Below are 11,327 nucleotides of genomic sequence, written 5' to 3' on the forward strand. Positions count from 1 at the left end.
AGCCCTCCTATCCTGCTTACCTTGCAAGCAGTGTATCCAAGTGGGGTGGGTACTGCTGTATTTATGAAAGAACATCTCTTTCACGTATATAGCCCAGGGATCCCCATGCCCCGCGCTTGTGTAATGCATGCAAGACGTTTACTTTCTTCCTCTACTTTGGACTGGTTTAGAAAGAACGAGTTCGCCATCTGCTGGCCAGAGAATTCACTGAAGCCCGAAGAGCAGTAGAGCAGAGGCATTTTCTTCTGTGCTCTTCCTGATTTTTCAGCTAGAAGAGATACTTCCAGTCCAGTACACTCAGGATTCTTTTGACATTAGTATCGTAAAAAGTCCATTTTTGCAACACTGGAAATTGAAAGACCTCCGTTCAGTCCCTAATTTTGTTCTTGATAATGGGACAGATTGCATGAATGTTGGCAAGAATGTGTGAACAACCAGCCTCCCCTCCATGTCGTATTTTAAGATGACAACTTCTGGTGCTCCCTGTCTCAGAAAAGAAAAATGCTTGGAAACAATTGCACTTGCTCTTAAGCTTGAAGAAACTTGTCAGTGCCAGAATCTACTGACTCTGGCAATTTACTTCATCATCCAAACTGGGCAAAAGATATGAAAACCTCTTCCGAGATTTTACTTCTCCAAACATTACGTAAAAGGCATTCAGCTGTACAGCAAGAAGCTGAAATAGCTGAAGGTAGTATGTTATTCACATGAATTATTCAGGCAGGTTTTTTTTAGGAAGGCTGCGATTCATTAGAACATTACTAGCCTGTAAGCCTCATGGCATCACCTTCCATCTTGACTGCTAAACCTCCTTGCTCCCTACTATCTTCTTTGCCAAGATACAGCTGTCCACATTTACTTTTCCTACTTGGCTGGACTGAATTTAAGAAGGGAGCTTGCAACTCTTCCTCTTGTTTGCCACTTCATCATCAAACCAGATGAAAACCATTTGCCTTTAACCTCTTTATTTCAGGCCTTCTTTCCTAGTGGTCATTCAAAACTGGGAAAAAAATAGTCTACCAAGTCGGGGTTTTTTTTGATTTGATAATAAATCTGCAGACTGTTAAGTCATCAAGCACTTCAAGACTGTTTGAAATAATCTCGAGATTAATATAAAAGGAATTCCTCAAACACGCTGCGGCCGCTTACCTTTAGTATAGTTGTTGGATGTGATGGAGCTGTATTTCTTGCTTTCGCCTGCACTGGAAGTCTTCCCTTCCTTGTAAGGTTGTTTACTGCTCTCACTTCTGCATTACTGACATGAAGAGCCATCTGGAGGATGGGATTCTTCCTTCTTCTCCCGCATTATCTTCTGGAAACGAGGATCTAAGTGTTCCAAGGAGCCTTTCGCTTTCCTGGTGTTTCTCCTTTTTCTTCTTTTTCTTACGCTTGCGATTGGCATTGTCAAAGTGAAGCGCACAGAAACACAGATCATGAAGTCTGAAAGAAACATGCAAGTTAAAAAGGGAAAAAAAGATGTGGCACTTGTTGCCTATATGAAACTTGATTTATTTTACCACAGGTGATGATTTGCAGCATGTCAGCTATTTTGTGGTGCTTTGTGCACACGCAACTTACTTTAGATGCAGCAAACTTAAGCCATCAGATTGAAGGACCATAGGTCCTGGTTTGTACACAGATCATTAACAATGGCTAGCTCTGGAATACGTGCAAGCAGAAAAAATCTTTTAACCTAATCTGGAATGGTGTACGGATGTGATTCGAACTATGTGGTCCAAAGCTAGTGCTCTGACACAATTCAGCAAGAGCTTTCCTATCTTCACTGATCAACCTAACAACATGATCCCCAGCCAGCTGATGCTATCTAAATAACTTAGAAACTACCAGGAAAAAAAAAAAAAAAAAAAAAAAGGAAGACATGAGAAGCACCCAGAAAAGAATTAGGATAAAAAATGCGGAGTATGCTGGAATCCTTGCTTACTTGGAATCCTTCTCTCCATGTTTATCCTTAGACTTCTTTTTCTTCCAGAACTTGTGATATTTTTGCATTTTTTTCACCACCTAAAAGCTCCTTTTCTATCTTTCTGTCTTTCCTTTCTATTTCACTTTCACTACCTTCTGCACGGGTATATTTTCTTTTTCTGTTTCCTTTTGTTTCATTTTTCTGGCGACAGTTCTCCAAATGAGCTGACACAGGTGGAAGCGCATGTCTTTCACGAGAATGTCTTCCGGAATGTTGCTGAGGTACCGAGCAACGATGCAAGTCTGCTCAGGGTGTGCTAAAGCGACATACATCTTCCTCTCTCAAGAGGGAACCGTGAGGCCATCCGCTTTTGTAACGATAATGCTTATGTGACCTGCTGTAGTAAGTTGCAGTCGATCTGTCAAAGGCTGAATCGCCGTGAGAGAACTTTCTCTCTCTACTGTCTCCTGTCGCATGAGGTGAATAGTAATCATTGTAATAGCTACATCTTTCCCATCTCCGTGCTTCGTCTCGATAGTATCTTTCTCTGCTCCAACTTCTTTCCCCTTTGGATCGGTAGTACCTATTGCTACCTTGTTCTGATCTTCCTCCGCTGCCAGATCTGTACTTTGAATATTTGACTGCTCTTCTGCCATTCTCAGGGCTGTTTCTTTCACGAGGGAAAGATCTGTACCTGCTTCCCTCCCAGTACTCCTGCTTGTGACTCTTTTGCTCAACAAATTCCACGCTCTGAGAACACCTCCTCTTGCTGGAAGGACCTGCTTTTTGACTCTCCTTCTCTTCACTAGGAGCATGTTCCCTCTTTCTTCGGTAATGCTCTTTCTCAGTGGTTTTAGTCTTGTCCTTTGTATCTTGGCGTCTATCTGCAATAGCTAAGGAGGAAAGGTTTTTAGAGCTACATTCAGTGTCAGACTTGAGAGAGGAAGTTTGCCACAATTTCTCACCAGGCTCACAAGACTCTTTGCCGTACAAAACATTTTCTTTTTAAATAAGGTCACGTTCTTTTGATCTTCTTGGTTTCTTCTTGTCTCCACGGTCATCACATTGGTACTGGGCAAGGTATTCATCATTCCCAGGAGATTTCAGAGGTTCCGCAACACTGCATAAAATAAAAACCCATTTCTCACTTCTGCTGAAGGACGTGAATATTAAGAGTAAAACCTTCCAAAGGCAAACAAACAAACAAAAACCTCCGGACTACAGGAACGCTCGCAAAGATATGCCATTTAGAAACCTCTCCTGTGATTAGGACACCTTCTCCAGCTCCCAGAGAAAGTGTTTTTTCCCCTCTTGCTTCTGAAGCCATTGCACTAAAAAAGCAAACGCATCTGTCTCCTTCCACCTGCTGCTCTGAGAAAAAAGGCATAAGGGCGAGTGGGGAACAGCCAATGTTTCTCCAGACAGTGGAGAAAAACGGAAAAACATTCTATAAAGGAACACAAGTTCTCCTTGAGGCACCAACCTGCATCAGAGTGATATGCTCAGTGCCGATCATTAGTTCTGTTCGTGACACTGGACACACAGTATGGAATTGTACTAATTTAAATCCTTCCATTAAGTACTATTAGTAGACAGATAAAACTGTAATGAACTTCCATAAAGTCTTGTCTTAATAAGACTGTGCTCATTTTACCTCATTTCCTCTGACAAGCTGTTCAGCTGGCTGGCTGTGAGGGACTCCGTGATGACTTCTCGATTGACTGAAGGCATAGCTCCAGGCATCTGCAATTAAAACGCACAAGTCAGCAGACAAAAAAATACTATTTGTAGTAGTACTGAGGACTAGTCTTGTCAGAATTTATCCATTAAATGGTAAGCAAGACCGCTGTGAGTTGTATGCATTATCTACACTTCAAAGATAACCCCAACTCACCCCCCAAAATCTACTTTATGAAATTAGGAATTTTTATCTCAGCTGAGCTTAAGTTGACAAGTTCTAATGTAAGCTCAGGTCTGCAAATTCTAATGGGATAATATGACAAAGTCTTACGATCACATTTGTGCTGTGTTTTCTCAGTATTTCACCTGAATTAGGAACACAATAAACACTTCCGGATACATCGTAGGTGAGAAATTCTCGATGGAGCAAATCTATGTTTCAAGCAATCCATTTGTTTTAGAAAAGAACATCTCAGAAGGTTTAACAGGTTCAACTCGGCAAGTGGAATCATCAAGTTTCAGTCCGTTTTCTTTAGATTCATTAACTAACCTAATAGCACCATTTAGTGAATCTGTTTTTGGCAGCTCATGCTGGGATCTTCCTTTGTCAGCATTCTGACAGGAAGAGTTGGAATGCTGCAATGTACGGACTACCTTTCCAACCAAAATTCCATTAGAGGACATTGCATTGCAATTCCTTTGAGATAAGCCCTTTGACTCCTCCTCAGATTTTCCTGAAGATTCTGCACCATAAGGGACTGTGTTATCAGAGCTGAGTTTAGGATTTTCATTCACTGTTGGCTCCACAAAAATTTAATCAGAAACTTTTTTGTTTGTTTGCATTTGCTTCATTTGCATTACCGAATTTGTAATTGTGGATGAAGGAACAGCCTGGTAGAGATCTTCATCCTCCACAGCACTGCTAAGACAGTCAGGCTGTGACACAGTCTGACGAGCAGGCAATTTATTGTGAATACTGATGGTGATCTTCTGTTTTCTTGACGTATCAGTAATTGAAGGCCTGGTAATTGCCTGGTTTTGAACACAGGCCATTGGTGGTGCTGAAGATGGCCTTTTTAGGGTGACACCAGTGGTCTTTGCGTCCTCTTTTATGGATCCATTTCCATTTAAACGGCTTGAATTCTGTATTTAAAAAGAAGAAATTGCAAGATGGATTAACGCAAACACTGCATGTAACATTTTGAAGCACAAAACTCTCCTACTGAGTGTTTCTACAAATGGTCTTAACGCCTAAAAAGAAAAACACACTGCCCTTTAAGGATAAATGCAAGTCCAATAAGCGTATTCAATTCCTGGTTTTGGTTTACTGCAGATTGGTATCAAATTAACATCATCTTTGAAAACCAGCCAAGCAACTTAACATTACCTGCTGCTATTCCCAAATATATTTATTTTTCCCTTTAAACATACCCTGAAAAGCCTGAAATAATTGTTCTGGTGCTCAGGAATAAGACAATTAGTTTTCCCTGTCTTAGCTAAAGTGACGAGGATAGGAAAAACAAGTCCTCTTTTAAATGATTTGAGGATTAGTACACTCTGCTTAAATTGTCAAAGAGCGTAGCTCTCTGTGCTTTAGAAAGCTGTCTTGGAGGTATAAAGTAATGGAGTCGCATGGCTGCACAATTTAGCAGTAACCACTGTTTGAATGACTCTGGCTGTAGCATGAGGGCTGTGAAGAAAGCTGCAGCGTGGGAAGGAAAACAAAACTAAGATGCCGAAAACCAAACAAAAAACCCCACACCAAACCCCAAACCCACTAGCAGTTTGGTGCCGTTATCTGCCCTCCCGCTTCCCTGAATTACCTTAATCATATGAGGAAGAAGTCGTGGTCCCAGAAATCCAGCCTGCTTACTATTAGCCCCCTGCTGACCAGGAGGGAATGAACAGGGATAAGATGGTGCTGGCAAGTAAAACGCACGTTCTCCAAGTGTCAAATCATAGCGCCTTCAGAAAAGAGCAGTGATCGTAGTTTAGTTTTTCTTTCAGCCTACTCTTGGATTAAATCCCATCCTATCATTTTAGAGGAACAGCTCATACGATATGGAAGCCTTCTCTACAGAAGGCTTCGCCAAGACTACAAACTGAAAAGTAGAGAACAGTCTTCCTACTAAGACTATCACTTGCACAGCAATAATTCATTCTTACACCACAGATGACCTTCATTTCTCTCCTTCTCTAAATTAGCCAGCTACAGATAACACATAGATAGCAATTTACACAAGTGCTGCAGTTTAAGGCCAAGCAACAAAAGATAATAAATGACACAGAGAATTTCAGGTTAGACAGAACTGAATTAGACAAATAATAATCTTCTCCCCGGATAGCAAGAAAAACACTTGCAAAACAGAAAAATATCAATAACGGGAAAGTAAATCTCTTCTGAACACATTTTAAGATTTGTTATTACCTGATATAAAAAAGTATGTAAGCTTGCTGACCAAGAACTCTTCTAATGTCAGTACGCACTACTTTAGCATCATTCATCTGATACCAAAGTCCATTACCAGCCTGCAAATAAAGACAACGATTTCTTTAGGTGAATTGCACGTTTTCCAAATGAAATCACGGATAGGAACAAAATACACACACGTCAAATAAAAATATAATGAAATCTTTTTCCCTAGAAACAGTAGCTGCTAGTCATGCTTTAATTGGTTTGCCAGCACAACCTTTACCCTGTTAGAAATGCTGTTGACTTCTACCTTTACATAGCATATATAGTGTCCTGAGTGACAGCTGACACCGTGATGTACCAGCACCGCATATAAGGCATAGAGCAGTGGTTCTCCCATTGACTGCGACATGTAGGCTCTCAGGTCCAAATACTCCGGATATTTCACCTCCTAAAGAGACACCAAGAAGACAGAAAAATTATCCCAGAGTACTTCGTGGACTAGCCAGAGAAAAACACTTCCAAAAAACACAGACTAGAATTTATTTCTAGAATATATTTCTAGAATATATTTCTTGATTCACTACAAATAAGTCTTCCCATAAACAATGGTTAAGACTAGAAGTTGCAGAGAACTGTTTCCTGATGAATCAGCCTTCTCAGAGGAAAGCATATGCTTCTTGTCAAGCGGGAACTTTATTGATATTAAGAGAAAGAATAAGCCATAGTCGTTAGTCTACAATTATTGTCTGAAAATATTAACAACTTTCAGCTTTGGGGGATGTCCCATTACACAATGATATAGTTGCATTACAGTGGTAAATATACCTTGTTGATCTTTCCACCTGTGAAATCTGCAAATCTTTTCAGTGATATTGTGAGAACCTGGGAAGAACGGTGTATGGTAAATCTCTTGGACGCAGGAACCATCTTTTTACACCTTAAAAACAAGCAGAGATAAGTGTTTGAAGGCATCTTCTTTTTTCGCCCCCAAAACAAACTCCTTTTAATGTCTCACGCATGCCTATGCTATTTGAATGATATTTACTTGCATAATAGGTTGGTCTTTTTTCTTTTCATAAACCCATGCACTGCGTGTCAGGTTTGTTAATACAGAGAAGAAGGTCAATTTTCCCAACAACTCAGAGCATAGCGGGAACAGGAATCTCTCACGAAAGGGTATTACCAGGTTGGATGGCAAGGTACCATTTCTTGGTCTACAAAAGTGGCTATTTGAACTCCAATCCTGGAAACATTCTTTCAGCTTTCAAGGGAAATACAAATACTGAAAGCGGAACGAGAGAGACTTGGTCCCCAGGACTAGAAATTGCAAATAATCTCCGACATAGGTCGACTATCAACATCAAAAATACAACAGAAGCACATGGTCATTCTACAGGAGGGAGACATTTAACAGTAGGAAGTCTTCATGTACTGAGCTTGTCTGGAAAGACACTGAAACCATCTGCCATCCTTTGAAACAAAATAGTTCAGTTTGACACATTGCCCGCTCCAAGGTAGGACCTACGGCGTAAGCAGTGAAAATTAGCCACTAGCCCAGAGAACAACGGAAACTGGGCAGTTTACATCAAGAAAAGTACTGTTGAGAGCTAATAAATAGAAAGAACAAAAGTAGCTCTTTTTGAATTCTGATGGCAAAATACAAGCCAGAGAATTGCAAACCCATAGGGAATGCCTATGAACAAGACTTCCCCCCTCCAAAGAAACAAAAATCCAAGTCTTTTATAAACTTCCACAAAACTTGTAAGTAGATCCAAAGTTTAGAGGTAGTCCAACAGAGTCATGCAACATAGAAAACTGACATCTAGGATTAAGACCTAATCCGTCAAAATCTTACTCGCTACATTTATAGCAATTCTCTCCATCCAGCTCTTCAGGTTTCACAAAGAGTTCCAGAGCTCTGCTAACAGACGAAACCGCCTAGAGCAGCGAGAAAGAAGAGCGTAAAGTCACCGTAATTCAAAATTCCAGAGACATACTAGTAGTTTATAAGAGAATCTTACTAACATACTCAAGCGATCTACTAGGAGCACTGTGAAGAAGGAGGCAGAAAGAGCATGCTCAGCATTGACCTCACCTGGAAGGCATTTGACTTTGGAACAAATACTTTTCCAGTAGCCTAGACAGCATCTATAGTGTGCTTTGTCATCAATACTGGGGACAAATTCATCAGTCTAACAATTAGATGTATATTGAGGTAGAACAACAAAGAAGTATGACAGCATTATCATTTTTGCAGAAGGAGAATTCCTTCCCCTTAAACCCAATGCAAATGTGGAGACTATTTACATGGGTTCCACGGAAGGACAAAGTCCAATCCACTTCCTTAGCACCACCAAGCTCTTATGTTTTAACATTATATGTGGTTTGTTTTTTTAAGTTAAACAAGTTTAATTTAGAAAGTTATGCATGTACTTAAACATCATGAATTATATTTAGAAAACATCTTACCTTTATATCCAAAGTGATATCAAGAAATGCCTCATACGTATCCGAAACTGCTTTGCAATTCAAGCACTTCACTGGAAGCAAAATATAAATGCTTAACATTATGTGAAGGAGACTAACTGTCCAAATTCAAGTTGTTGACAGATACTACTTTAGACAAACTACAGACTGCTTTACTACCGACAAAAGACACAGATCAGTTCTAAGGACAGGAATATTTTTTCAAGTACCTCTCGATCTTAGAAATCCTCCAAATATTTGATGAATGATGGTGGTAGCTTGAGAAGATCTGTCCAATCTGGAAATAAATTATAATCAGACCTCAGAAGATTTAAGGCACAGAGTTAACTCTTCAAAGAGTTTGATGAAAACCAAGGATGATGTAGACTTTCGTTGCTGATAGTAAATAAGGCACTAAAAAGTGCTAGAGATCATTTCTGAGAGTAAATAAAGGACTAGAAGGTGCTAGAGAATGTATGAAAGTGAACTTGTTTATGCTTACTTGGTGCTTCCGTTCAAGCACGCTTCCTGCATAGCATCAACAGTATAGCGCAAGAACTCGTGTGCGTCTTCTTGACTGCCAAAATGGAAATGTTATCCTATTCCTAAATAAGATGATAGTATTGACCCCATTTAAAAATGAAATCAATCTTGTATTTCTAAAATCTCTCTTCATTTGAGTGTTAAAACCACTTATACACATCAAATAATTATTTGAAGATTACAAGCTATCGAAAAGAAACACATCTGAAGCCACTTACGACTGAGATTACTGATAACATGCGTAGGCTTGATGGCATCAACAGTGCAACGCAGGGCCTGGTTAATGTGAGTCTCCATCGTGCACATCATGCAAAAATCTTGTTCACGACCTGAAGAGTGAAAGAACAAAGCATCCCAGTCCAGCGAAATATCCATAACTACAAACATCTAAGTACAATTTAAACTACAGATACAATATCCACTCTCCTTGCTACATTCTATTCTCCCAAGATGCCAATGTCCCAACAGTCTTGTAACATTTCATTTCACACAACTTTACAGAAGAAAAATATCCACTAAGCCTGTATTCAAATGCATTTTGTGATGAGAAATCTAAAAGACTACTGCAAAGTCGCAGTTGTAAAGGCTGACAGGAATGTGAACTCCACAGGCTGCAAAATGTATTACTCTCCAAAATTACTACTAAATGCATTACTGTCCAATGCACTTCATTATTCCCATGAAGCAATAAATGATCCTTTAATAAACAAACAAACAAACAAACAAATAACTAAATAAATAAAACATGGTGCATTAATTGCACTCCATATGCTATTCGGAGCCCACTGCTAATACGGTGCTCAAAGCCAGCTTCTACAGGTAAAATCAGGCAAATAAGCTTATCTCACAGAATCACTGCTGTTCTTTCACCTTCAGAGCTATCCAACAGATTCAAAATACTGTTAGAAAGTACTCACATGACTGGCTGTGCTCAAGAGAAAGCATGTAATTGGCAAGTGGGGGTGTGTAGGTCAAACACTGTAGAGTAGCATTAAGAAAACATGTGTTGCCAAGATTGTACAGGCCAACTCCAACACTTTGTGTTTCTCGCCAATCCATACAAATCTTCTCAGGTGGAAAAAGAATGCTCTGTGGTGGAGCAATTCCATCATTAACGACTGCAAGAAAGTTAAATTTAAAAAGAGATCTTGTTTGTTTGTTTCTAAGAAAGGTATTTAAAAAAATACTATTCTGCAGGAGCACCTAGAGGAGCTAGCTACAATCCAAACCAGAAAAACTTATTGCAGACAGCTTTAATACCACCAAATTCAAATTGGCTGGTCAACACAATGTTTTGGGGAAAAAAAAACAAACAACTTTAGTCAACCATTTTAATTTTTCTAAGGCAAGGCTAACTGCCATTCTGTTTGTAGCACCTAATGCCAAGTTCCTCTCCATCTATAATCTTTAACCTGATTAACTCAACTACTGTTTTTTTCCTTATTATAACTTAAACCACAAACTTAGACTTGAAATTATACGGTAAACACGTAAAAACTAGGAACTAGGAATGACGGTACCCCTACAGATACCAGATTTTTTCCTGAGCAATGTTATCATTCAAAAAACCTGTGAAGAATGGAAGCTGTGAATAGCAACCATCAAACACTTTTCTTTGCAAAACAGAAAAGACATGGAGGAATCTGTGCATTACAAAAAGCTCCCCATATTTCTCTGTTGACTGTAAATATATCAAAATTAATTTCTGTAACATCAGTCACTTCAGTTGCCTTAGGGGATTCGCTTTTCAAGTCTTTGTTCACAGTAGTCCCCTTCTCTATCAGTGCAACAAGTAAGAACTGCATTTTCTACTTTTGCTTTGAAGAAAATGGAGGCAGGATAAAACGCACACTTACTTAGATCTCTTGGGGCAAAAGCCTTAGATTTTTCAGATGATCTACAGTAAATAGCACCTCCACGTCCTTGGGCCACAGAGACTTGGCTTGAATCTTCTGCAGGCACTATCCGGCCCCAGTTGGCGGTGCGTGACATCAGTATTTTAGTACTTGGTTTCTTGGATTTGCCAGACCGCCTTGAAGAGGGCTTTTTAGGCTTTGAAGATTTGGGCTTCTTAGCTACGGTCATTGTTCACATCTGCGACAGAGACAGAAGTTCTGGTTGACGTAAGAATATCAAGAAGCATTCCAAGAAGAAAAGAGTAGCAGAAGTCCTGTCACTTAATCTCAAAGAAACAGCCTTAAGAACTAAATCGCTGGTATGAATGATTTAAAAAGAATCCCCAAACTAAACACACAAAGTGAAAATTTCCATCTAAACTCTATCAGTATTACTTCTAGC

General features: G+C 39.6%; 1 pseudogene across 1 annotated transcript; it reads right to left on the reverse strand.

Moving 5' to 3' along the window:
• Positions 1-2,358: 2,358 nt before the first annotated feature.
• On the reverse strand, positions 2,359-11,114 carry LOC311421509 (ubiquitin carboxyl-terminal hydrolase 42-like; annotated as a pseudogene). Its single transcript has 15 exons — positions 10,886-11,114; positions 9,947-10,147; positions 9,248-9,358; positions 8,989-9,091; positions 8,717-8,784; positions 8,490-8,560; positions 7,876-7,958; positions 6,846-6,957; positions 6,328-6,468; positions 6,033-6,133; positions 5,428-5,569; positions 4,466-4,747; positions 3,579-3,667; positions 2,890-3,044; positions 2,359-2,817 (listed from the first exon to the last, which is right to left on the reverse strand). The product of its transcript is annotated as a ubiquitin carboxyl-terminal hydrolase 42-like (transcript).
• Positions 11,115-11,327: the final 213 nt, after the last annotated feature.

This window comes from Aythya ferina (genome assembly GCF_964211825.1).
Source record: "Aythya ferina genome assembly, chromosome: 19".
NCBI lineage: Eukaryota > Metazoa > Chordata > Aves > Anseriformes > Anatidae > Aythya > Aythya ferina.